Source organism: Rattus norvegicus, chromosome 1, assembly GCF_036323735.1.
Source record: "Rattus norvegicus strain BN/NHsdMcwi chromosome 1, GRCr8, whole genome shotgun sequence".
NCBI lineage: Eukaryota > Metazoa > Chordata > Mammalia > Rodentia > Muridae > Rattus > Rattus norvegicus.
Window position 1 is genome coordinate 160,503,808 of NC_086019.1, and position 27,929 is coordinate 160,531,736.

At 46.7% G+C, this 27,929-nt stretch overlaps 1 protein-coding gene across 22 annotated transcripts in view; it reads left to right on the forward strand.

Annotated features, from left to right (window-relative positions):
* The window catches only part of Tenm4 (teneurin transmembrane protein 4), a 2,974,939-nt gene that overhangs the window by 2,804,197 nt on the left and 142,813 nt on the right, over window positions 1-27,929 (forward strand). The gene's annotated exons all lie outside the window — the stretch shown is intronic.

Genomic DNA, 27,929 nt, shown 5'->3' on the forward strand with positions numbered 1-27,929 from the left:
ATCAGAATTGAATATAATTGGAGTTGAATAGCTGTAGCTCTTGCCCAGAGCTATGGCTGCCACTCAGAGCATACAAGGTCATCCGGAGAGGATTTGCTAGATAAGGTGTCTGAACCCTCAGCTGCCTCTCAAGAGTGAGGAGACAAAACTCACATTCAGATAGGAATCCTGGATGGCAAAGCACACTGAAGACACACTTCCCTCATTGGCACTTGCCTCCCACCTGTCTTTAAGGTCTCACTTAGTTCAACTCGCTGACTTGTCATTTGGGTCTGGTTTGATTTGGGTTTGTCTTTTACGTTTGGAATCAGCAGAGGCTGGCAGATGAGAGAAGGCAATGACTTGAACAGAAAGTGAAAATGGCAGAGATGGGGACTGGAAGAGCAGTTTGCAGTCACACTGGGGTTTCACTGAGAATAGAACTATCCTATTCTCTGACATAGAGTGTTTCCTGGTATCTAGAATTTAGCCAGAACATGGCCCGGGGCTCTTGGACAGGAGCATTGGCTAGTGAATGCTTTAGAGTGCACCTTGGCTGGGAGTCTGTCTGACAAGGGGAAGGGAATTGAAGGAACATTTCTTGACTTAGTACTACATTTTCAGCATTCTTCAAAGATCCCGATTCCCTCTCCTAATCAGCAATAGTCGCTTTCAGCTCATTTCCTCCTTATTTGCAGTTTTGCCTTTAGTACTGAGGCAGAGCGAACCTTTCTGTTTAATGGAGCATGGTTAATATGCTTCTGTTATATTCTGCCCTAATATTTTGCCTCGATGGCAAAAAAGCAGAGGTGGCATTCAACAACCGATGTTGACGAAGGAAACATCCCTCGGTGTTGTCCTTGACTCGAGGTGTAGTCTGTTGCCATGATACCCACCGAGTCTCCATGGACAATGCCACTTGGTTGGTAAGGAATAAGCAAGAGCACAACCTTTACCTGCCCAGGTTTCCTTCAGCAGGAACCTCAGCAGCTCAGGTCTTGCCAGTTGCCGTGCTACTGGTTTCCCTCTTACAGTTTTCTGTGTGGTGTAGAGGGAATCTGACTTAGTCCAGAAGCTCTACCGTGAACTTGGCTTTTAACATCATACAAATTCTTATTCATTTCTGTCCATTGGTTTCTTGAGATTCTGGAATCTGGGATAGAAAGATAGATAGCTCAGCAGTTAAGAACACTGAATGCTTCTTCAGAGGACCCAACACCTATGTGGTGGCTCATCACTGTCTGTTACTCTAGTTCTAAGGGATCCAACAGCTTCATACAGACATATATGCAGGCAATGCATACTAATGCACAGACAATAAAAATAAATAAACTTGCCAGGTGATGATGGCACATGTGTTTAGTCCCAGCACGTGGGAAGTAGAGGCAGGTTGATCACTGAGATTGAAGCCAGCCTGGTCCACAGAGGAGTTCCAGGACAGCCAGGGCTGTCCAGAGAAACTCTGTCTCAAAAAAACAAATTAATTACTTGATTAATTTAAAAATATTCTGGAATCTGAATCTGGGTCTTAGTAGCTATTGCTGAACTGGAGACCAACATTGCAGCTCCCAATCCCTACAACTGGAGGCTGGAAGCTGGCCTCAGCCACGGCTAGGCTGTCACGTCTCAGATTCTACAAGCAGCAGTCACTACATATTTTCTTTCTTGCTATGGTGGCTTTAATTTAGGGACACAGTTATCATGCCCCAGGTCATCTGAGTTCCCTAGTCTCCTAGCCTGACTCCTTCTAGGCACAGTTCACAAGGAGGCACACAGCACTGGGCCCACACAGAGCTAGGACCATTTACAGTTAGATTTCTGTTTTAATAACTGAGTATAAATATGAAAGGTTATTAATTCAAATTCCCAAAGAAAGCCATTTTAACTAGGAGCTGCATCTTAAAACCGTAAGGAAATAGTGGGATGTTCCTTAAGACCGTGATCTTGTTTTTCACCCTGGTTTTTCTCACCTAGATGACTTAGACTGTCCCTTAATCCTTTCAGACCAGAGCAGATAGGCTTTCTCATGCTTCCTATATATCAATGCACTAAAGAACTACCTGAGGGTCTGGATAAAATGCAGAATGTACTCCAGCAGGCCTGGGGAGCTGCACGCAATAGAGCCCATGCTACAGTGCCTGTTTTAAGCAGCTAGGGCTTATAGCCATGGTCCTTCTCAAACGCTGTTGGACAAAGGATTCAGCTGTGGCGTCAAATAGAAGTTTGGTCCTTCCTTCAGAAACCCTGAGTCTGTGGACAGATGGGAGAGCTCGGGTACTCTTTGTCAACAAGGCTCTGGAAACAGCGCATACAACTGCCTCCTGCTCCTCCCTTCTCATGTGGTCCCATGTTACTTCTGTGATTGCCAGTGGTGGGCCAGCCCTTCCCTGCCTGGAAAAAAAGTCTTAGGTGGTCGTTTGCAGTCTACATTGTGAGCATTAGGGTGGAAAAAAAGCAAAGACTGCCTGGTACCTGTGGGGCCACTGCACATACTCAAGAGGGGAGCAGTCAAGGCACTCTGCCCCCTCCCTCCTCTTCCATTTTCTGTCTGTCTTTCTACCTCTCTGCCTCCCTTCAAGCTACAATGATTGTTTAATGAACACTGGTTCTTTTTTTCTTTTAATACAAAAACAGACTGATTCTGATGTCGCTATTAATCCCTCTTTCCTGAGAGTCCCCAGCATTGAGTCTCAGCTGTCCGTGATCGTTACCTGTGAGCCACGAGCTGTAATTTGTCTTGGCAGGTTAATTAAAAGTTTAGGCCTTGCTCTAGCAAAGTCATTATGGCCCCAATATACAATTGTAACTCTCGGGTTTGCCTAACACACTCTGGAATATGACCCTCCTTTCGTTACATGCTGAAACACAGATCGAGAATTGAAGAAGACCTGAGACGTCAGCATTCAGCGTATTTATGTCTGCTTATAATTAAGTAACAGGAGGAATAATTGTGTCTAACAAATGGTCGTACTGTATATGTTTTCGCTCCCCCCCCCATTTAATGCAAACCAGCTGATGGCTCTAAATCAAATAAGTTTATCTTTTGCCTTGGGAAAAAAATATCTAAAAGCACTTTCCAAACTGGATATACAAGTCTTTCCACACAGAGACCTGATGTTGACGTTGTTCTCACTAAACTGGATCTATGCTACAAGCATGCATAAGAATGCACGCACGCATGCATGCACGTATAGGTGTGTACACTCCCACTTAAACCATGCTAGTTTTAGAATAAAATATGACATCTGCTTTCGGGAATAATAAGCTCTCCCTAGCAGAGGGAGATTTAGAATCAGAGGGGTCTGTTTCTCTCTGACCTCCCCAAAGTGGCAGCCTTGCTGACCTCAGGTGTTAATGACATCACAGGGCCCCACTTGCAAGGCAAGGCAGACCCGGCCAGCTGAAGTCGAATCACCTCTCAAGGTTTGCAAAGGATTCTGTACTCATCCTTTAAGACGTACACTAACTCTGGACGGAGGCAACCCTCCCCATCGCAAATGAGAAAGTCGAGGTTTGCGGTGCTGTAAGAAAAGCTAGGTGTGATTTCACCCCAGCCTCTCTGTAACTCTTAGGGTTCCCTTCTTTTTAGCCTTTTGCCTCCTCACCTGGATCAAACCTTTGTTCGAGTTTTTATATTTAATTTGTTTCCCACATATTCCTTGGTTCATTTACTCATCAAGTATCTAAAGTACACCTATCATGTACTTGGAACCATGCTTAACATAACTTACAGCAGCCTGAGACAAGAGGGTGTGTGTGTGTGTGTGTGTGTGTGTGTGTGAGAGAGAGAGAGAGAGAGAGAGAGAGAGAGAGAGAGAGAGAGAGTATAGATGCCAAAGAATGTTGGATGCTGTTCCTCAGACAAGGTCTCCCTGCCCTCAACCTCCATTTAGGTTAGGCTAATTAGCCTCAAACCCCAGCACTGGGGTTATGTATACCACTACACCCAAGATATTTATGCAGGTTCTGGGAGCTGAACTCGGATCCTGGTCCTTGCAAGAGAATCACTTTATTCAGTGATGCATCTCCCCAGCTTGGAAAGAGATGCTTTCCCTTCAACTTAACTTTATAGATGAAGAAACTGAGGTGCCGAGGGCTTAGATGGCTTGCCCAACACAAAAAGCAGAGACAGAAAGGAAACTTGAATTCTAAATTCTCTTGGGTCCCCACCATGCAAGAGTCTTGCTCTTTGTCATGGTGATGTGATTTAATATTTTATCTGTTTGTGTTCTATGAATCATAACTTCTCCCTTGTTAACTTGCCTCCAATTATCAGTAAGAACTTCACATCAATCCAAGAAGTTTCCTTGAGAAGTCATTAAAAAGACTATGGTGAAAAAATAATCATACAGTATCTAAAACTTTAAAAATGAGAAGGCCTTTCCCTGGGTGGCTTGCCTCCCTGAGGCCTGACAGGTTAGCAGTGTGGTATTTTGGGTCTCCAGCTAGCAACTTATCCTTCCCTTTGGGTTCACGCCAAAGCATAAAAGGACAGCTCAACCTGACACCGCAGCGAGCCAAGCCAAGCCAAGCCAAGCCAGGCTGCCAAATAACAGAAGTGGCCTATGGTGGATTTAGAAACCTACCAGGAGAAACAAGAGCCGCTGTTGGGAAGCACTGGGCTTGGGGGTTTTATAAGGATTGTGCTCTGGTCTCCCTGGCCAATTGAAAGGGCCAGTCTGCTTGCTTATTTTCGGGCAGCCACTGGAAACCAGTCTGTTCTGTGTCCAGGCACTGGAAGTGGTTCAGCTCCTTTCTTTCCTTCCATCTATTCTCTATTATCTAACCTTGCTTTTTGCCCATGGAGAAAGTAGCTAGGGGTTTGGATTGATGGGGATGGTGTTCATATGGTAACTGCCTCTAAGACAAAGAAAGGGAGCACGGAAGGCCATTCCAGGAGGCATGGATCAAAGGGCCAAGAGACAGGAATCAGGAAAGGGTGTGTCCTGCTGAGCGGGTCCCAGAGGCTCTTGGGCTAGAGGAACATTCAATCTGGTCCTTCATGATGTGTGGCTTAGTCATATTTAAAGAAAATAGAGGGCCAGTGGGTTTACTCAGTAGGTAAAGCCTTTGCTGCCAGCCCCTGTGACCTGAATTTGATCCCTGGGTCAAGGAAAAAAGATGCAAAGAGAAAACTGACTCCTACGAGTTGTCCTCTGGTCTCCACATGTTCACTGTGGTGCCCGTGTATGTGCATGAGGAAGCACACACACTGCATAAAACTTACTTGAAAAGATACTCATTCCCGATGAAGGATAGAAAGTAAGTGGCAAACCACCTATTCCACGTTGTGAGAATGGCAAGAGCTGGAGGTGGATAGCTAGAAACCCAGGAGCTGGCTGAGAAATTGGCGGCTCTGCGACTAGAGCATGGGCAGAAGTGAGTCGTCCAGGAAAGCCTTGAATGCTACCCCAAGCAGGATGCTAACTCTGCACTGACTGGGCATGGAGATAGGATTTCGCATATGAAGATAAAATGATGAGAACCAGAAGGCTTTCTTCTTTGTCCTGCATCCGAAGCCATTCATTAATACGGTCCAGAGGGGTTTGCTGGGGTTGCAGGCTGTGATCTGGGGTGTGGGACATCAGAGATGACAGAAGGACTGTTGGAGTGGCACTAGCTGTGGGTTCCCTGGATTTCCTCTTGTCCATTGCTCTTTGTTACAGGGAACACAAGGTTCATGCACCTACATTTTTGCCTCTCTGCAGACCATCATAATCAGACCCCTCCATGACTATCCAAAGCTTGCTGGACCATAGTGCTTCTTTCTTCCCCTTGCTCCAATTAGGCACCAGCCTTTGAGCGTGTTCACAAAGATCTGGTGATAAAGTAGTTTGCATGAAAACCAGCTGCTTCACTTCAAAGAAGAAACCAAGGTGATTGAGCACTCGTTCTCAGTCTTTAGCAGGCTGTCTTCGCCACCCCCCTTCCCTGTGAATTCTCTTGTCAAGGAGAAAGTGGGCAGTGAAGAGTCTGGCTCTCTTGATACTGAACTAACCTTCTTGTAAGTGGCGGGATAGCTAATGGAATTGCTCTTTTGGAACAGTGCCCCATGAATTCGCCTCCCCTGATACAGTGATTCAGTCCAAGCTTTGGTAAAAATCATAGATCAAAGGACAGATCAAGTCAGCTTAGTGGAGATCGTGGCCAAACTCTGTTTGGAGGAAGAGCTAGGAGTATCAAAACACTCTGCCAACTGGAAAACCAGCCCCACAGTAGCTTCCCCTGCTCCCCAAAGGTCAGGGCTCCCCTCTGCCCCATTCCTGCTGCTGCTCTGGATATCTTATCACAGAATGTACTGAAACCTCAGAGACAGGAAAGAAAGGGTAATGGAAGGATGTAGCAGAAGGGTCTACCTGTGTGGGAAGGACTTAGACACGTGGCTAGTGTGGGAAGAGCAAGAGCCATACTCAGATGCCCTTTCGGGGACTTTGATGTCTTCATGTGACTCCTACTCCAGATGTTCCAGCAGTTCAGTGGTTATATCCACTGGGGACAAGACTTTGTCTCCCCTGTGCTCTACCAGTCTTGCTCTGGGATTTTGTTTTCATAGTTACTGCCTCATGGGCATAAGTTGGCTCACACACACACACACACACACACATATCTATATACACCCACACACACAAACATACATATATACACACACATACACATGCACACACTTATACAAGCACACACAAATACACTCACACATACACACACATGTACACACAAACACATATACACACATACATACACATACAAGCATAAACATAAGACACATATACAAACAAACAGACACACACCTACTGAAGTAAGAGGCAAGCCTGAGAATGCCCTGAGCTAAAGCCAGGACTCACTTTCCTTTCCATTGGGGACTAAAAGAAGATGGAAAGAGGAAAAGAAGAAAAGGGGAGGAGGTAAGAAAGCAGGATATCCTCCCCTAAACCACGTAGCTTAACATCCCTGCGGCTAAGGTGTGTTTCCTAAACACTCAGGGCTGAAACAATTTTAGCTTGCTGTGTTGGCTCCAACCAAAAGTAGGGTTCTGTAGGCAGCCAGTGGTGTCTCCCTCAGACTTCATCCTTGCTGTTTGGTTCAGTAAGAACCAGCAACGAGCCCTTGGACTGCATGGGAGACTAACCCAGTGCATAGGTCCAGCCATGAGGCAGCCGTAGGACTTGATCTTGGAAGTAATTGTAGGGCGCTCAGGTGAGACAGCAGCAAAGAGAAGAATGCTGCATTTGTGGCTGGGGAGGAGGGAAAGGGCTCGGCTCAGTTTCTTCCTGCCACCCAGAGAACCAAGCACTGTGTCCATAACCTTGAATATCGGAGGATAGGCAGGAGTCTCAGAGGCAGAATAGCAGAGGCCAGACTGCAAACAGACTGAGACCATATCAGTTTTTCTATTTACCCAGTGGTTTCTGACTGCCTTTATATCATCCGTGACCCAAGCAGGCATTCCATGTCGGTGTACATAAAATAGCCATGTCCCCTTGCGCTGCTGGAATCTGTCTGTATGTTTAAACTTCTCAAGTTTGAAGCTAGTCATGAACTCTACATATCACGTATACTTAAAGACCCATGGCCACAAAAGGTCCGTGTGCACTAGGGTAAGAAGCGAAGGTGCTCCAGAGAGAAGCACGCAGGAGGCCTGAACTAGACTGCAGGGTGGGGAATATAGTAGCAGCTATGACACGTAGAGCTGGAGGGAAGAGCAATGTAAAGCTTGAGGAACAGGATGGGTGTGTTCCAGGAACTCGGAAGGTCTCCTGGAGCTTGAGCTTCAAAGGGATGCATATATCTGGTATAGCTGGAACAGTAGCCAGGAGCCCATCTGTGAGGGTCTTTCCATGTGGTATGTGAAATTTTTATTTTATTTTTCAACAAATTCTAAGGTAGCAAGAGAAGCGACTGCAGGACTTGAGATCAATCTGGCATACATATTTAAAAATTCAAGTTACAGGCACTTGGAACTCTGGGAAAGATCTTCCCATTACCTAGGCAGGGCTGGGGCTAACCTGAGACAGAAGTGGGGATAAGTGACTAGAATAGACCACGTCTGAGCTGTGGAGATAACTGGCCAGCCTCGAAGGTTAGGATGACATTTTCCACGGGCAGAAGCTAAGACAGGAGGGGAGAAGAGAGGAGGAGAGTCTGTTTCATGAGTGAGCAAACACATGCTGCTGGCAGGGACCCGTGAGCGTCAGAGCTGCGTGGTAGGGACTGGGGAAACGTGCTGAGGGAAGTTGAGCAGAAAGATCCCAGATGCTCTGAGACTCTATCCTCATCACTGAAACTATGTAATGCCAGAATCCCTCCTTGACATTGCATTCCCAATCTTCTTAAGAGAACTGAGGCTTACTTAGTGAAGCCTCTTCACTCAGCCGGGATCATATTATAGCACAATGTCGTGGGGCCAGGGACTGTACCTAGTACATTATACGTTTCAGAACAACTCAGGAGTTAGACTGTCTATTTCCATGCTGTAGATGAAGAACTTGAGGCTCAGTGCTACTGGCCAAGGTCTCGGAGGTAAGTCCTAGCCTGCATGCTCTTACACACCAATGGTTAATGTAGTCAAGTTTCTACCATGGGGACATTTGTGTGTCCTATGCTGTCATAGACCATCATAAAGACAGACGGGGTTTTAAAGATGGCTTCCATCCTCCCAGATACACAGGATGCTGGCTCTCTCTGGTCCTTGAGGTTCATTTTCCTAGCTGAGAAAGCATCCCCTACCTGAGCCTCACCTTGCTGAAAGACGCTCTCGTCCTACTCTACTCACTAATCTGATGAAGTTATCCATGGAAGAGGTCTTTTTTGTTTGTTTGTTTGTTTGTTTGTTTTTTGTTTTTTGTTTTTTGTTTTTTCCAGTAGTGGTTTGATATTTGCAACCGATGGCTAGGTTTTCTGTTATCTCATTTCTCTGTCAGTTACTAAAAGCTGCTCCTCCTGCCTACAATAGATGCCAGTACATCAGTCGTGAGAGCTGTCAGTACCTTTCCTCTTTCCCTTCATGGTGATACTGACAAAATGTACTGCCTTTTGCCTTGTAACACCTTGTGGGTATATGCTAGCTTCAGGATGAGGGGCTCTGCTGGGACTGGCACTGGCGGTGGTTAGTGAAGGGTTCAGAAATAAATGGGCAGCAGGGCTGTGCCTGGGGGAGGTGCTGTGGCCCAGAGGAAGAGCAAAGGCTTGAATCTCAGCCAGAGCTGAGCTGAATTCTAGCTACCATGTGCAGGAGCCATGGGGTTTTTGTCTAAGAGGTGTGGGGTTTTCTTTTTCATAAGTCTCGTGCTGGCCAAACACTCCTATAAAAGCATACACCAGAGAGTCCCACAATGCTGGGAAAGCATCAATATCTCCTTATTTATTTTCATCTTCATTCATTTGCTGATATCTGCATGGGTAAGTGCTGGAGATTTAGCAGTGAATAAAACAAGCCTTGCCCTCAAAGAACCTACAATCAAGGGGAAAACTGACCCTTTCATGAGTAATTACACTGTAACGAGGTCTGCAGGAACAGAGAGGCCCGTGGGAGTTCTTGTGGGCATAGAAAGGAGGGCTGTCCCCACTGTCAAGGCTGGAGGAGGAGCCGTGAGGAACAAAGGGCCACTGTGAGGAGCTCCGAGTATGCTGGGAAGCACTGTGTAAATATTTTCAGCAACTTGGGGCCAGAGCAAAGGTGGAAACCCAGAGGAAGAGTGTAGTAGTGTTAAGGGGACATGTGCGGAGGGCGTGTCCCAAGACTCCAGTGGTTTTCTGAATCAGCAGATAACAAACTCTGTGTACTTTCTCATATATATATATATATATATATATATATATATATATATATATATATGTATATGTATATATATACATACATATATATATACACATATATATCTGATAGAGTATTGTATAAATTAGGCAATGGCAATTAATAGCTAGTAACTACTAGAGCACTTACAAAAGTGCGCTGCAATTAAAGTTATTGAAAGTGACCCCTCTGGCACCGTATTTTAATAGATTAATGATGTGATGGATATACAAATTATCTTTGTTTAATCACTGCACAGTATGTGAACAGAAGAAACCATCGGTATCATATTTTGCTATTGTGCATCGTGTGTGTGTGTGTGTGTGCGTGTGTGGTGTGTGTGTGTGTGTGTGTGTGTGTGTGTGTGTGTGTGTGTGTGAATTCAATGCATCTGTAAAAGCATCTTCTACTGTATACTAACTATCCTCAGTTGAGAATGAGTAACTGATACCATAGAAAATGGCTTTATAAAAGGGAAAGAAAACTGTCACTGGGAAAAGAAAAGGGAGATGAGGATGCTGGCTTGCTGGGGCTGCTGTGACAAAACACAACAGGCTGAGGTCTTACATTCATTTCTTGATGATTTGGAAACAAGGAGTCCAAGAATTGGGTGTGTTAGCAGAATTCGTTTCAGCCTTTCTTGATGGCTTGCTTTGACTTCCTGGGGCCCTTCGCCTGCATATGCACCAAGAAGGCAAACTTAATGCTACCTTGTCCTGAGCTTGTAAAGCACCTGTCTGTCAGACTAAGGTCCAACAACAATGCCCTGATTTAACCTTTATTACCTTCTCCTAGGCCCTTCCAGTCCCTATCTCCAAGTAAACCCAGGCATGTTGGGGATATAAACTTGGTAGGGGAATGCAATTCAGTTCATAGCAAGGAAAAACTGAAAGCAGAATAGAAAACAACTGCTTGACAGACTGAGAAACTGACCAGAAAGGGCCATTGCAACACCCTGAAACAGATTGCAAAATAAGGATTCTCCCACAATGCAAAGTGAAGCTCACACTATTGACATGACTAGGTGCATTTTAAATACCCAGTTGTGTGGGGATGCAGCCGGAATCCAGGACCACGTGGTCCTACTGTCTGCACTGCCCTCCTTTACCCCACTTAGGTCTTTGGGTAAGACACCCAGTGTGTCTGGGAGTGAAAAGAAAAATAAGATGAGGATGGTGCATCCAGAGAAGAGCCTAGAAAATGAAGTCAAGGCCAGCTGGGAGGAGCTGTGTAGACCACCTGGGAGGGACTGTGTAGACCACCTGGGAGGGGCTGTGTAGACCAGCTAGGAGGGGCTGTGTAGACCAGCTGGGAGGGGCTGTGTAGATCAGCTGGGAGGGGCTGTGTAGACCAGCTGGGAGGGGCTGTGTAGACCAGCTGGGAGGGGGCTGTGTAGACCAGCTGGGAGGGGCTGTGTAGACCAGCTGGGAGGGGCTGTGTAGACCAGCTGGGAGGGGGCTGTGTAGACCAGCTGGGAGGGGCTGTGTAGACCAGCTGGGAGGGGCTGTGTAGACCAGCTGGGAGGGGGCTGTGTAGACCAGCTGGGAGGGGGCTGTGTAGACCAGCTGGGAGGGGGCTGTGTAGACCAGCTAGGAAGTTTTATTTTGAAGACAGTAGGGAGTATAAGGTGTTTTTTAGGTCAAACTGTGGCACCCAGTGTGTCCTGTATGGACCTTAGACAGTGGCATATACAGAGATGCTGGGTCCTCAGACTGACGCAGGGAGACCCACTGAAGACTGACTGTGGAGCCAGAAGGCTTGGGAGAGGAGAGCACCTGGCCTGGGCACTGGCTGTACCTTTTCATAAAGGAGAGGATGAATGGTATAGTGTCATAGGCTGTTTTCTTGACCACTTGCATTTTAGCTGTTAAGGAGAAGCACAAAATTTTTTTATCTTCAAGATTGGGTGGATGAGGACTAGAGAGATTATCTCACTTTGTAAAAGACCTGAGTTTCAGATCCAGATCCCACATTAAAAAACAAACAAACAAAAAATCAAAAGTCAGAGTCGGTGGTGTGCACTGATACTCTTAGCACTGAGGAAGCAGAGTCAGCAGGTCCCTGGGGCTGACTGGCCATCCAGCCTAGCCTAAGCCAATGACAGATCCTACCTCATAAAACAAGATGGACGACACTTGAAGAATGACAGCCAGGGTTGTCTTCTGGCTTCCACATGGATGAACACAAATACATGGGGGCAGGGGAGAAGGGGGGAGAGCTGGATGAATGAGTGAGTGAGTGAATGAATGAATGAAATATGCTAGGAGGAAGAGCTATGGAGACGTTATCCGTGTTGGGTTTGAGCTGCTAACAGGCTCTCCGAATGGATGTTAGTGACTGGCAGGCACCAGTATGTAGGTAGATAAAATGACAGCTTGGGGATAGTGCTGAACTCAGTGTGAGTACGAGAGGAGGACAGGGGAGAAGGGAGCAGGGGAGAAAGGGCAGGGGAGAAGAGCTAAGAAGTTAGAACTGGAAGGGGCGGGGTAAAAGCTGGAAGCTCCACACCTAGAGGGCACTGAGGAAGATGTCTGGAGAGCTTAAACTCGGGGAAGTTAGGGAGAACAACTTCAGGAAGCTGCTGGCGTTGGTCAAGGGGGAGGCCTCAGAGGGCACCCTCTGTGGGAGCAACTTCCACCCCTGGTGCAGGCTACAGGCAGAAGCAGGGTCACCATGAGTTCAGGAGGGAATGAGGCAAAATGGAAACAGTTCCTTCTAGACAGAGCGAGCAGGCTGAGAGACAGATAGACGTAACCCGAGGAGGAGGCAGGTTGACTGGAAAGGTTTACAGAAGGTGAGGGGAGCCCTGAGGGTGTTGTCAGTTATAGGAAGGAAGCCAGGAAAGAAAGCTGGAGACCCAGTAAGATGAGCAATTGTGGTGGGGGAGACAAGGGTGAAGGATGAGCGCTGAGAGCAAGGTGTGGTGGGGGAGGCAGCACACGTCAGTGCTGAGGAAAAACTGACCTAAAGTGTACAGGGGGAGGAAGATAGCAGGCTAGTTTGAGTTTATCACTGGGTCACAACACTCTGTAGACACGGGTTGCCCTTGAAAGACAGCCACTCAGCTTGCATTCCCTTCTGTGTAAAAACTACTTCAGTTTTGATGCCCATGGACATAGTAATTAGGAAGTGCATGTGAGCGGATGTGTTTGTATGTAGTGTGGCCATGGACGAGATGTGTAACCGGCTCCCAATCTCCTCACCTGAACGCTGCTGATATTAGCGCCCACTGCCTGAGAGGAATGATGAAGAGAATTGAACTGATATTTGTAAAATGCTCAGAATCATGTCTGGCCCCTAAGAGTGTGAGTGACTATTAGCGGGATAGTCTCCGGTGCTGCCTGTGCTCGCCAGGAAGGTGAACTTTGCGACAGGCAGCAGCAGTTCCCATGTCCCCTTAAAGATGGAGAGACCAAGCTCAGAGAAAACAACAAACTTGCTCCCTCCCCCCACCCCAAGCAGCATTAAGCAGCAACAGAGGAAGGATTTGAATTGACTTTAAGTGGGTCTGACTGATAATCCCTGGTCCATATACTAGTCCCACCCCCTCGCAAGTGAGCGAGTATCCGTTCCCCAGTCCTCACTGCCCTCCCACTACATGAGGAAAATATATAGGCTGTACTGAGCCTCACTACTCTCTAACACTTCCCACGCCGAAGAATGAGTACCCAGGACCACTCCTTGCAGGAATGGCTCCTTCAAAATCCAGCCGTGGTTCACTGGTGGCAAGTTTAACAAAGGCTTGAGCTGGTTCCTAGTGTGTCACCAGAGGACTAGACCTTCAGTGTCAGTGACAGGATCACGGGGGTTACATGAAGGGCAGTAGGAAAATGAGAGCCTCAACATCTGTTTTCGGTTTGAGATGCTGCCTCCTCCTGCCTTTATCGGAGCACACTCATGTTCTGGGCTAATGGAAGCACAGTTTATTTCAGTCCTGGTTCATGTTACATGTCAGCTTGCCTTTTAATTTCCATCAGGTGTCATAGGTCAAAAGAATCCCTCCAGGGTGCAAGAGACGGACTGCATAGTTTGAGAACATGAGAAATGGCCATGTGTACCGAAGCGGGAGGGCCAGAGCGGTGTCTGCCACAAATGGCACTTGCGCTTCGCAGGCCTCTTAATGCAGGCGTCCCTGAGACAGCGTGCATTTGGGGATATTAATTGTCTTCCTTTTAAGGTGTAGAAGAAGAAAGTAAAATCTGTTGGGCTTTTCCTAGTGCCAGATATTACCCTGAGCGTAGTGGAAGAGTGTCCGTCAAGTCATTTGAATTCTCATCATGAGCTCGTGCGGTCACAAAACTGGTACATCTAGGATCCTCATCTGGGAACATCCGACTGAGACTCTTGCAAATTTCAGACATTTTTTTAGGGCGCTGCACCCTGTGCTGTCCAGCAAGCAATGGCACTTGTGATGACGATATCGAGTCACAAAAGTACTGACAATGAAACGGGAAAAGCAGGGCGAACAGTGGCGTCACGCACCGGGCCAATGTTAAATCTCTAGTTTAAATATTAGAAAGGGTCCTTTAAAATCACTAACAAAATATGATATATCTGTTAGTAGCTGTTGTTTCAGAAGCTTTTGCCAATGTAGGGAATAAGAAAAATAAGAGTCTGAGGCCAAGTTATTATTTTTGTGAGGGATGTGTTTATATTTGTAAAAAGCATGTATGTCTGAGCGCTCTCTCTCGCTCTGTCTCTGTCTCTCTCTCTCTGTCTCTGTCTCTCTCTCTCTGTCTCTGTCTCTCTCTCTCTGTCTCTGTCTCTCTCTCTCTCTCTCACACACACACACACACACATACACACACACACACACACACACACACATACACACCACTAATTGAAAAAAAGCTAATATTTAATAAGGAGCCCAAACCTGTAACTGAAGTACAGTAAACTTTCCTAAAGTTCCAAAAGACCTGAAAAACCACTTGGGCAATGGACTAAAAATATCCTACTCAAGAAAATTAATAAATACTTTTATGTCGTCTTAATGAGAACTGTGTAAGACCTGTGCGATAAAGCTGTAACGTTTCACTGAGGGATGTAAAACAGAACATGAATTAAGAGGACATATCGCAGCATGCTCCCGGGCTAGCAAGGTTGAAATACTCTGAGGTGACAATCTGTAGGTTTGACGGAATGCCCAAGAGGAACCTAAAGGGAATTGTAGAGCTCTGGCAGAATGGCTTAAAGACCTTTCTAGAAGAGGAGACAGAAGAGCTCTCCAAAGGAAGATTAATAGTGTAGTCCATGTTAAAGACCTCACCACATCATAAATCTACAACAATTAAAAGAGATTAGGAACCACGCTGATTGAATGCTACAAAACTGCCTAGAAATATTACCAATAATGCACTTTTTAAAAATTAACATTCAAAACTGCAAGTAAGTAGAGAAAAGAAGGTTTAGTCAATAGATATCAATGGAAAGTCGGGTGCTTAAGCCAGCGGCTGTAGACTGCTAAAGAGGGGGAGGGATATGGATGACAGACACTGAGTGGTTGACCCACTATTTACAGCATAGAGTTTTTCAGAAAACTGTCTCTTTATGGCTTCCCTCATGAAAATAGGGGCTGTAGGTGTCATTTGGTTGTTAGAATGCCTGTCTGCCATCCCTGAAGCCCTTGTTCAGTCCCCAACACTACCTAAACCAGGTATGGTATGGTAGCTCTTGCCTGTAAGACCAGCATTCAGGAGGTAGAGGCTTTAAGAATGTAACGGCCTCCATCATCATAAAGGTGAAGAGGGTACGTCCACTTCTACATATGGGCCCTGATTTTCTCTCTTCAGAGCCCCCTACTGTGTGGTCTCCTGGTGGTAAGGACATAACTGTCCTCAGAGCTCCTACCTTTATGTTACCTGTCTGTAACATGGCATTAACTCCTTTGTTACCACTAAAGTCTATCCCAATGTTCCTCTGGAACTTTTTAAAGGTATAAGGATCAGAAATTCAAGGCCATCCTCACCTGTATACCAAATTCAAGGCCAGCCAGGGATAAAGGAGGCCCCGACTCAAACAAAACAACACAGGAGCTGGACAGACAGCTGATCAGTTAAGGTTACTCACTCCACCCTTGCAAAGGCCCCTAATTTGCTTCCCAGTAACCAGGGCAGCTCACCTGCATAACTCCAGCTCCTGGAGATCTGTACACACACACACACACACACACACACACACACACACACACACACGCACACACATGCACGCACACACACATAATATTAATGCTCATATACTGACAATGGACATAATATTTTTAAGAAAATGGCTATAGTGTATGTATAGAAGAAATTAATGATTTCAGAAGAACATATATCAAGTATGTTTTCCCTTACTAGTAATCAAGTACAAACTGAAATAATGGTGTATCAACTTCTTTTAACTTTGTGAGCTAGAATCACTTCAGAAAATATCAGTCCACCAAGGCTGTGGATAACTGCGCATGCACAGTTACTAGTTACATTGTAGATCACTATAGCCCTTTGGGAAAACAGGTTGGCCGTTTGTATCAAACCATAAAAATCATGAACCTCAGAGAAGTTCTCATGGCGGAATAAACCCATAATCAGAAAAAGTTGCATGCTCACCACAGCCTTGTTTACAAATGTGAAAATTTGGTAACAGTCCAAAGGCCCATTAATAGAAAGCATTGAGGTAGATCATGGTACATCTGCTTGCTAAACATTAAATGCCCATTAAAATTTTTATGAAAAGTCTAAAACACAGAGAAATGCTTATAATTTTGGGCTCCAGAAATAGGGCATAGATGTTATGTTTTCGATATAAACCTGTCTATTGATAAGGATTAGGGGAGTCTGACTTGAACTCACATCTGTCAACCCCGAGAAAGCAACCCTGTTGTTTTTCCCTATTGCATAAGACCTGCTGTGGAGACCAAATTACAGCAAACCTTAGTTTGGTCAGGCAGGACGGAGACTGCTTCACCACTGAGTAGAGTCCTCCCTGACAGGATGTATGAAGAACCCTCCAACAATTAGGGTTTTCTTAAAGTTCTTCCTCTTCACATTTGGCACAAATGATCAAGTGGACCATCCAAAGACCGGGGGTAAAGACCTGTGGCCCATTAACATAGACACACTCGTCTCTTGAGCTCTCTGCAGCACATCTGTCTGTCTGCTGTGTGTGTGTGTGTGTGTGTGTGTGTGTGTGTGTGTGTGTGTGTGTGAGCACATGCACATATAAATATTTTAGATATTTTCCTTGGTCTCAGTTGTCCCCATTGTTTCTTAATGAATTGCATTAAGGTAAAGCCGAGATCCCAGAAGCACACCTTCTTTCTAAACCAGCTTTGCTGAGGTGAAGGGAGAGCCCCCAGGTGGTCTCGAGAGCCCTGTGCCTGCTGTTACAGAACTCTGAGAAGGCTTAGTGGGGATTCGCTTTACAAAAGTGAATCTATTTCAGAGAATCCCAGGCTGTGAAAACCTGAGCCTGCCTTTCTGTTTCCTGCATCACCCATGCCCAAAACAGGTTAGAAATGTCTGTGTAGCACAGCTCACATGACAGTAATAATCCCTTGCGTTGTACTGAGCACGCGGCTTACTGAACACAGTGACATGTGTTTTCATTTTTGTTTTAATCTTCACAACACAGGAAAGTAGGACGGCTCTGGGATTATTGTCTGTATTTCGTAGATGGAGCAGCTAAGGTTCAGAAAAGTTAAGGCTCTTAACCAGAAAGCTTTTTGACAGCCATGGTCACATCAGGTGCCCATGTGAAGGAGAGGTTTGTGTTGTTGTTGTTGTTTTGGTTGTTTGTTTTTTAATGCTAGCTCTTCCTTGCTTTACTCCTCACTCAGTCTTTGTCAGCAAGCAGTCACCAGTCACCCAATGTGTGTCCCTTGTCTCCTACTGTGTGCCCCACATTCTGCTCTGGTTGAGCTTGCTGTTGTGATAAAGCCCAGTGAACTGCTCCCTGGAGGATCTCAAAGTCCTACAAGGAAGACAAGCTTTGATCAGGAATGTATTGTGATGACCCAGAGAGGGGAAGCCTGGGGTGTAGGATATGTTAACAAGAGATGCTAACTTAATCAGAATGGGGGTGAGGGGAGGTTTAACCTCGAGTGCATAGCACCTGAGCTCAGATTTCCAAACGCTGAGCAGGCAGGTGAGTGGAGAGAGTAGAGAAAAGGGCTCCAAATAGATGCCTAAGAGTGATCAACTTCTAATAGGTGGAGGGAGAGCCAGGAAGGCGATCGAGGTTAGGAGACTACAATGGTCGAAGTGTCAGAAAGCATGACACGCATAAAGAGAGGCTGAGGAAAGAGATGACTTCAGAACAGAGGAGCCTGAAGATCATGCTGAATGCAACAGAGCCCCCTATAATAGGAGCCATGGTTTGAAACCCAACAAATGGGTAGTAAACACCCAAGGATGAAAGAAGGAGGCCAGGGCCTACCCGACATGTCAGCAGACTTTTGTTAACAGACGGTGGGTAGAATTGGGGGCATGGAGAAAGCTGAGCCCTGAGCACATGGGGGTCAAACAGTGAGAAGCAGAGTCCGGATAACTTGTGGTACAGGGGGACCAGAACAGCAGTCCGGATAACTTGTGGTACAGGGGGACCAGAACAGCAAAGGTGAGCAGGAGACACAGCTGGGATGAGAGACACAGCTATATGATACAGAGGCAGATGCAGGCAGCCTCCTGGCTTTCTTATCTCACACATACAGGGAATCTAAGGCATCTTAGAAAGGTGAGGGAGACTTCATACTCAGGCAGCAGGCCTAGCAGGGGCAGAAGAGAGTCACCCACAGAAAACAGGATGTAAGCGTAAGCTAAATGCTTAAAGTAACATTTTTAGACCCTGTTTTTGACAGTCAAACACATGTCGTCTGTCTAAGGAAAGAGAGTATTAGAAAAATAAACAATATGAGGGAATGACAAGCCCCTGTAGATGGTGCCCGTGGGGGATTACCCACAATGCAACAGTCCCTATCCTGCAGCAAGTCAGTGGCTGACAGGGAGGCTTTTGTTCCCAAAATACAAACAGGCCAGAAGATTATCGGGCATCTGAGCAATCCTTCCAGCAATCGAGAAAGACTAAGAAAATAAGAAAAGAAGGGAAATAAAAGAATGAGAAGGAAACAAAACAAAGCAAGAGAGGCAAACACCAATGACAGAGACATCAAAGGAGAAGAGGCCATAGTCCATCAAGATAGTAGAGAAAAGGTCTCACTCTTGAGGGTGACCTCAGAAGGCTGTTCAGAGAAGAGACATCTTTACAACAACCAGCACTCAATTTACCTAAGACAGCCCCTTCCAGCCTCCAGCTTAAACTAGGAAGTCTCTCCTGACCCTGGTTTCTAGCTGGCTGCCCTGCCCCCACCTCCTTGTATCTGCATTAGAAATACAGAAATACAGACAGGAGGTATGGAGAGCCAAATATTCTAGCCAGTCTTTTGACTTTCATGGGATGTCTTGCAAGTGTCCCCTGGGTAAGTGTGAGAAGAAAGCTGTCAGTAATGGCACTCTCCAAACAAGAGCAAAGAGAGGCCTGTGTGGCAAACCTCGAGAGCAGGGCAGTAGCCACCATAGCAAGAGCACTCTAAGGCACCTGTGTTTGAGGACTTGGGAATGCCCGCTAGTGCCAGGAGGGCAGAGTGACAGAAAGCCTGCAGGCACTCACACAGAGATACTGCCTCTCTGGGATGGGATATCAGCAGGAGGAATCTGTCCCCTGCAGGGCTTGGTCCATTTCTTTCTGTTTTCAATACCCACAAACCCAACATGACTCCTAATCACCTCCAGTTTAAATAAACAGCAAGCAAGCCACAGCTGTCTCCCCGCTTCCCCTAGGTGCACATAGCCCTGGCCACTGGTGCCCACACCCTGCCTGTTAGAGGTAGAACAACTCCAGCTATTTAAAAAAAAAAAAAAATAGCGGGGTTGGGGATTTAGCTCAGTGGTAGAGCGCTTGCCTAGGAAGCGCAAGGCCCTGGGTTCGGGCCCAGCTCCGGGGAAAAAAAAAAGAACCAAAAAAAAAAAAAAATAGCTTCTCTCATCATGATCAGCACCAAGACATTCATGGAAAACAGTAACAGGGCACAGGTCAGGGGTAGGGGCAGGAAGTAAGAGATTTCGTGAGTAAGCCCCATGGATTAGACAGTCCTTGAAAACCATCCTTCACAGGAAGAGGAAGCTGAGTCTATGAAATATCTGTGGGTGCCTGAGAGGTCAGAACTGTGAGGAAGAGAGAACTGAGCAGCTGTAGTGCGGGCCCATCCCAGTGTGATGTGTATTCCTGCAGGTGGAAGAAACATGATCTCCCACGACTCAGTTGTGTCTTAAAAAATATAAGCCATCTCTTTGTGGAGACAGTGTGGGAGCATTAATTACTGCTTTCCCAGGCCCACAGCCAGGCTCACCCTCCCCTGTAGTCATAAAGCCTACACACCTGCACGCACACACGGTGTGTTGGGGGGCCCTGATGAAGGACAGAGAATTGAGGTCAGCCAAAAGTCAGCTACAAAGGAGGGTTCCGTGGCCACTAGCCACAGCCGGTCAGTTACTGATCCAGGAGAGATGCTTAGGTCGGGAACTTTACCCTTACTCAAATGTGCAGGCCAGAAAAACCGAGGTGTGGAACAGGAAAGTGACTCGCTCAAGGTGACACGTGGGTGGCACCATGGAATTAGAAGCCCAGCATCTTGCTCTAAAGTTCGTGAACTTGGCATTGTACCGCCTAGGTTCCAGTGTGGCACCCACACGTGGTTTCACTTTGTTTGACTTAGTTTCCTTTCCGTCCCACCACTGAGAGAGCAGCAGCAAAGCCCTCCTGAGGGCTGCATACACTGTGTTCTCTCTACCCCGTGACTGCCCAGAAGATACTTGGTGAGAAACCCAGAATTCAGAGCTGCTAGTGAGAGTCAGAGCTGGAATTCCAGTCGGGGCTCATCTGATGGCATCAGCCAAGTTCAGCCACAAACTGGAACGCTCTATCTGTATGAGCAGCCAAATCAAATCATCAAGAGACAAGGTTCTGCCTGAAGACTTGTAGAAAGTCCAGAGAATCATCAAAGAGGCCGGGGGCTTTCACAGACCGCTGTGTGCTTTGGGCAAGTGGAGGCAACAGAGGGCTGAAAGGAGGGCTGGCCCACCACAGGCAGTGACAGCGTGTCCAAGGCTGCTCTGTGCCCAGGCACACAAAGTACTCAGGCCAGAAGCTTGAGCTGTCCCAACTTCTTCCTGGATACAAAATAGACAGCCCTGACATGTAGAATGCCAGCCTGTCACAGGGCAGGGAACAAGTCAGCCATCCTCTGGAAGCAAGACCAGTATCTGAACTACAGCCCAGGGCAATGGCAGTTTAGAAACCTGCTACTGTCAGAGAGTCAAAAGTAACCAGAAGGTTCTATGCACTTTTCCTCAGCAGCAGCTCTTTCTCAGCCCCTTGTGAGAGATGTAGCTATTGTGTCTGCCATGGGGCAGTGTCTGCCTTGAAGCAGAGAAAATGAGCTGTCTGGGTGGCTGGGACAGCTATAAAATGTTGAACATAAGCATATAACCACATGACCGTGATCTCTAATAGGATTTGGTATTGAGCAGAAGTTCAGCTTGACCCCTGGCCTGTAGATATAGATCCCAGTTATTATTCTGAATAATAATAATTTTAACTGGTGATAAATAAGAAAGAATGATTGTTCAAATCACTTTGTGACTGACCAACACACATTTTGATTATTATAAAGAAAAATCCACCAGAGGCAGAGAATCCCACCATCCTGCTAATCAATTTTGCATGTAATGCCCAATAGAAGTAATTCAAGTACACAATTGATGGAAACCATGTTGACAGCTCCTATGGAAATAGGAGACTTGAGGCCTCACAAAATTTTATAACCACATGGCCTCCCACCACGTGGTTAGTTACTGCTGTCTTGAGAGAAGGAGGCCGGGGCCCGCATCTAGCCGAATATATCGGGTCCAGGGGCAAAAAGCTGACAGTGAAGCCACTGGTTTTGGGGAAAGTTAGCAGGCTGAAACTTTAAAACAAAAAGAATCAGGTTAACAAGGAATCAAGGCATCTAGGCCCCACAGAAGGAGCTCAGCCTTAGCGCACGAGGCCAAGACCAGAAGATGTCAATTATCCTCATGCTTCCTTGCTTACAATTTAGCAAGTTCTGCTTCAGGACAAACAGGGGGTGGCACAGAGGAGTGGGGCCGGGCCCTTCCTAGCAGGGATTTGTTGTCCCCACGGGTGAACATCAGAGCTTGTAAATGACCGCACAGTTGAAACCATAAGACAAATGAGAGAATGATTTGAATTGACATTAGGGAATGAGAAGAGCCCAGTCTTTCCAGAGGAAACCTGAGCGCTTCAGGGAAGGGACATGGTATACATTAGGTCCGGGGTCTAGAGAACGGCCTAGTGGTTAAGAGCATTCGCTGTGTTTCCAGAAGACCTGAGTTCCCAGCACCCACTTAGGGTGGCTCACGACAGCTATAACCCCACATCATAGGCCCTGCCACCCTCCTCCAGCCTCTGAGAACACCCACACACGTGTAGCCACACGATAACTAAACTCGTGCAGACACACACACATGGAAGTCAACTTAAATCTTTTTGTTGTTGTTGTCGTGGTTGTTTGTGTGACTGCTCTGCCGCATGTACACCTGCGGCCAGAAGAGGGCATCAGTCCCTTTATCATGAACCACCACGTGGGTACTGGGAATTGAACTCAGGACCTCTGTAAGAGCAGCCGCTGAGCCATCTTTCCAGTCCCCAAAATGAATCTTTACGAAGGAATAAATTGAGTCTGAAGCTAAAACAAGCCAAGAAGGGATTAACAGGGACTTTTATCAGCGTCACCTGCCCCGGGGAGGCTGCGAAGGCCATGGCCTCAGAAGGCAGGACTATAGGGAATACCCAGACTGCAGCATGATGAGGGCTCCAGCAGACCATTGAGGCAAAGAGGTGTGTTTGGGTTGATTTTGCTAGGACTGGGGAGTGGGCCCAGGCTTCATTCATGCTGAACATATACCCTGTAACAGAACGAGCCCCCAGCCCAAAGAAGGTTGTGTAGGAAGAGCAGTGGGCCTCGTCCTGCCTAGAGTTTCCTAAAGTGTAGCTCTCAAGATTCTGTTAGATTGCACGCTGTTTCAGAAATCACGGTTTGCTCAAGTGAGCTGGCAAAGCTATAATTAGAGATAGCGAGTCATTGTTTCATACTGACATTAAATTTTCTGTTTTAAATAAATTTGCTTCAGAAAACCAACAGTTCAAAGGCACACTAAGTGAATGACAGGACAGATGGTATGTGGCTGCAAGCAAATGGTTTGGTGGGAGGGCACTGGCCCCCGTGGCCTTTCAGAAGCCGTGGCACCAGGCAGGTGACACCAGGCTGGGAAACTCCAGAATGCCCACGGTTGACCATGGGACCTGGACCTCCCCTAAACACAAGCAGACTGCCACTCTACCACTGCTTCTAGTTTTAAAACAAAAGCCGGCATTAAGATTTCCCCCCAGAAATCTACTTGTTGAAAAAACCTGGCATCTTATTCAAAATTTGAATAACATTGTAGAAACCAATGCACCCTCAGGGGTCCCATTGGTGATGCCCGCTCCAGATGGTGAGAAAGAGACTCAACTCCAGACTGACAGCTCTGCCCGCTCCAGCAGGGCTGACTGGAAGGTGGGCGGGGCTAGAGAGCAGAGGCCAGGCTGAACGCTGATGCAGGGGTCTGGGCCAGAGGCAATGCTGAGGTAGTGGACAGCCTACTTCTAAAGTAAGGGATTCAGTCGGTTAGTTTTGAGGGGATTTTTATTGTGTGTATGTGTGTGTTCCTGTGTGTGCATAAGAGGAGGTAAGAATGTTGGTTTTAACTTCCTTCCTTGATGGAGACAAGATCTCCTTGCTCAAGCCAAACTAGCTGGTCCTAGAACTTGTTGAGATTCTCTTGTCTGTGCCTCCCACTTCCCCAGGAGAGCATCATGGGATTTGCAGACACTCGTGCCTGTGTGTGTGGCTTGTATGTGGGGACCATCAGACTTGCCCAGCAAGCACTTTTACCCACTGAGGCATCCCACAGCCACCCAAGCAAAGGTGCTTTTTCTTTGTTTGTTTTTGTTTTTGTTACCCTGTGCCGTGTAAGTCCTCGATTAGTTGTGTGTGTTGTCCAACATAACTGACCTCAGGGAAGAGGGTTTTCTGTGTAAGCTGTAAGCAGCAGAGAGTGGCTTGGTGACTAACCTAGATAATGATTGGAGAATAATTAGCACCCACCCACACACACACACACACACACACACATATACACCTCTGAGTCTGTTTCTGTCCCTACATTACCTGTCCTGGAATAATTCAACACAAAGTGATGCTCATTAGATGGAAATCTCTAGCCAGCAGCTGAGTCGAGCTTTTTAAAAAGATGATTTCTTAAGTAATTTGTCCCAAAGATGGGCTTGACATGAAAGTTGGCAGAATGATTAGCAGGTCATTGCGTGGGAGCGCCAAAAAAAAAAAAAAAAAAAAAAAGATTATCTGGATCCGGCTCTTGGCCCCCCTTGAGCTGCTTAGCATTTCAAAAGGCAATCTATTCTGGAAGCTACTCACATGGCAGCCCCTGGAAGACCAGGCCCTCCCCTTTGGAACTGGGCCACAAGTTCCCTGCATCCTTGGGTAGCTTGCATCTTCCCCACTCTGGCTTGCCGTTGCCTGGGCCTTTGGCACCAGCATCGCCTGGGCTCCTACCTCTTGACCTTTGACCTTTTAAATTGAACACTTAAGGGGTAGAGCCCTGGACCTCTATGTATTAACAGGCTTTGAGGTGGCTGACATATACTAAAGGTTGGAAATCAATCGCTGCACCCTCTCACCTAGGAGCAGGTTGACATCCCTACCTCTGGACCACACATCCATTGGCATTAGGTGAGTGGTCACCGAGGAGTAAACATTCAAATATAGTGAGTAGGAGGAGGGTGTTTGCAGAGAGGGTTTCCTACTGGGCAACAGTGCCCTAAATGGGTGGATCCACGCCATCAGCTTGGGGGTGGGGGTGGGAGTGGGGGTAGGATGGAATTAAGGGAAAAGAAGAAATCAAGATTGCAGATGCTCGACATTGGCAGTTGTACAGGAGACCCCCTGTGGGAAAGGGGAGTAGAATAATCCAAGTTAAATATTAGTCTGATGCTCAGCTTCTGGAATTCAAGCAAGTTCACTGCATATTCTCATCTATAAAATGGCGGAGTGTGCACTGCCCTTTTCTTATGCGTGAGGAATGTGCCTACATATCCTACATAAGGAAATACAACCCTTTATCTATGGATCAAGTGTAAACTCTATATGGAAATGTTATATAAGCATTAGGTTCTGAACTTGTCAGGTTTCCTCCAAGCTTGCAAAATGCCACGTATGTTGATCCCAAGAAGGGACACAGGCGAATGTACGTCCTGGGGTTCTCTCAGTTGCCAGGGGCAAAAGCACACTCAGGTGACCTCAAGGAAAAGCCAGCTGGCAATGAAGTCACTTTACAAAGAGTACTGTGGACTGAGGCTGAGGACCCTGAAGAGCCTCCGGGAACCGGGCACCTAGAGAACTCCTTTCTTTGTGTCTTTGTAGGCCTCATCTGCCCTCCTTCTGGCTTCCCTCTCAGAGCTTGGTCCATATGCTTCTTTCTCTCAGCTGTCAGCCTGGCGCCCTGGCCTATAACACTCCCTCTGACTGGGTTCCCCTTAGCCATAATGGCCTTTCCAAGTCCTCTCTTGCTATATGTCTTTCCTTTTCTGTTGTTGTTGTTGTTTGTTTTGTTTTATTTTTCTTGAGACCAGGTATCATGTAGACCTCAAACTCACTATGTACCCAAGGATGACTTGGAACTTATGATCCTCCTGCCTCCACCTCCCAAATGCCATGATTCATTCATATCTTTATACTTCTGCACCCTTCAACAAATACCACATCCCCAGTCTTTAAAATACACTCTCAGTTTTAGACGACATACAGCAATTGCCTACTAGGGCTACAGTGGGGCATGACCATGCACATACACAATGTGTGATGGTCAGATCATTATGATCAGTGTATCATCTGTCCTTTCAGACTCTCATGATTTCCTTGACAAACGTTGAGTGCAATCAAAGTCCTTTCTACCAGCTGGTTTGAAATATAAAAATTAATTGTTGTCAACCACAGTTGCCTTGTGAAGCCAGCAAATGTTAGAGTTCTTCATCCTTTCTGGTTGGTCCCTTGTAGTTCGGTTATGAAAAGGCAGGAACCCGATCAATCCAGTAGACCCTAGACTGAGTCCTGGTAGACTGAGACCCAGGGGTTCAGCTTGTGAACAGGCTCTGCTCGCATGAGATGCTTGACCTAGGCCAGGCAACTGTGAGCAGAGGAAGATGTCACGCAGCCTTGCTGTGCCTGCTGTTTTGGAAGAAATTTAAATAGAGCATGGGTTGCCAGAAGCACCTATGGGTGAAAGACCCCAGGAAGGAAAGACACTGACCCCCTCATGTCTCCTCCAGATCCCTTGTGCTCAAAAAGCAAACCCTGGTCAGTCTTGTCAGCACTTGGCCTTCCTCTCATGACCTCTTTAGTATACATTCTCAATAAAACAGGAAAGTACACAGATCATTTTCTTTAGGGAACATTGTGGAACCAGAGTGATTAGCCTGTCCGTGACACCTGAGAAAGCTGTTGCCAACGAGGCCCATGAGCAGAGACCCTGTTCCTCCACAGGCATGCCCCAGGTTACCTTTTCAGTGGCTTCCATGTGGCTGGCAGGCGTGAGCTTCTGAACTCTTAACTATGATCTTAGAGTGCAGTGAAGTCCGACCATGATTTCCCCTCACTGTCTTCATTCTGAGCACTGCCCAGGCAGGGAGAGGGCCTTTCTTGACTGCTTTCCTATTCTCTTCATCCTTATCACTATGCCATGCCTTCCTTACTCTGTCCTCCTTCCCCCTCTTCTCCATCCTGTTCCTGCTTAGTTGTCAGACAGCAAGTGTCACTGACCATTTTGGTTTGTGTTTAGCCCTCACCGGACTCTTTGGGAAGCCAGACACGGTGTCTTTCTTTAAGGACCTCACCATCTTGCTAGTGATGAGGTTTGCCCCTCCCCCCAAAGAAATAACGAAGAAGAGCCAACACATTTAGAATCCAGGGAAGTCTGTCTGCTAGATGTTTTTTCCCTCAGAACATCTCTGTAGTGGTTTGGTAGACTTCTGGGTTTGACTGAAAACAGGTCTCCCAGCTCAAATGCCAGCATGGAGCTGGCATCCAGCCCAGGCTGTCAGGGACTCTGTCAAATTTTTGTCACTGTGTTGACCTGGACGGCTGCAGACTGAAGACCTTCGAGTTCCATCATCTGCAAAGAAAGCTGGGGTGCCTCCAGGGACCAACACCTCATAGGCCACAGAACAGCTTTCTGGCACCTGGCGCCTGCCCAGCACCAATCCAGAAAGCGCAGGAGAAAAGTTCTTTTAGGTGTTGGCATGAGTGTGCCAGAGTCAGGGCTTTGGGGAGACAACAGGTTTAATTTGCTTTGACAGCGCTTTCCCCGGGAGAAAATGTACCCCAGCACCCTGCCCCCTGCACACTGGGAACATGGCTTGTTTGCTTTCTCATTTTTACCATGGGGAGTTTCTGTAGGCTTTTGCATGTGTATGTTTTTACCCCCAGTAACCCACATCTCCTTATTTGGATTCATTAGACCAACCGAGTGTTTTGTAGTTCACAAATGGAAGACATGTGTGAATCTTAAAGCCTAACGACCAGCTTTGCTAGGTCCTGAGCCAGCCACTTTACATGAACAACATGACCCTGTTTATTATTCTCTGGGAGAGCTCTCTGGGGTGGGTGCTGTCACTAACTCCACTTCACAAATGAGGTTGGAGAGACGCCTTTGCCCAACACTTAGGTCATAAGAGACAACCTGGTTCCAAACTCCATGTTTAGCCCAGGCCATCCGCACTTCCCAAGATACAATTCACTTATCATTCTCAGTTATGTGAACTTGAGTTACTAACTTTAGCTTCCAGTCTCCATTGGACTCTTCCCTCAACCTGGACTTAAGGTTGAATTAAATACTAATATTGCCATCGCATCTGTTTTCTGCCTGCTCTTTGGTTGTTTATCATAAACTGAGCTCAGCCTTTGTCAGGAATGGGGAGGAGGGGTGTAACAGATGTTGTATAAAGT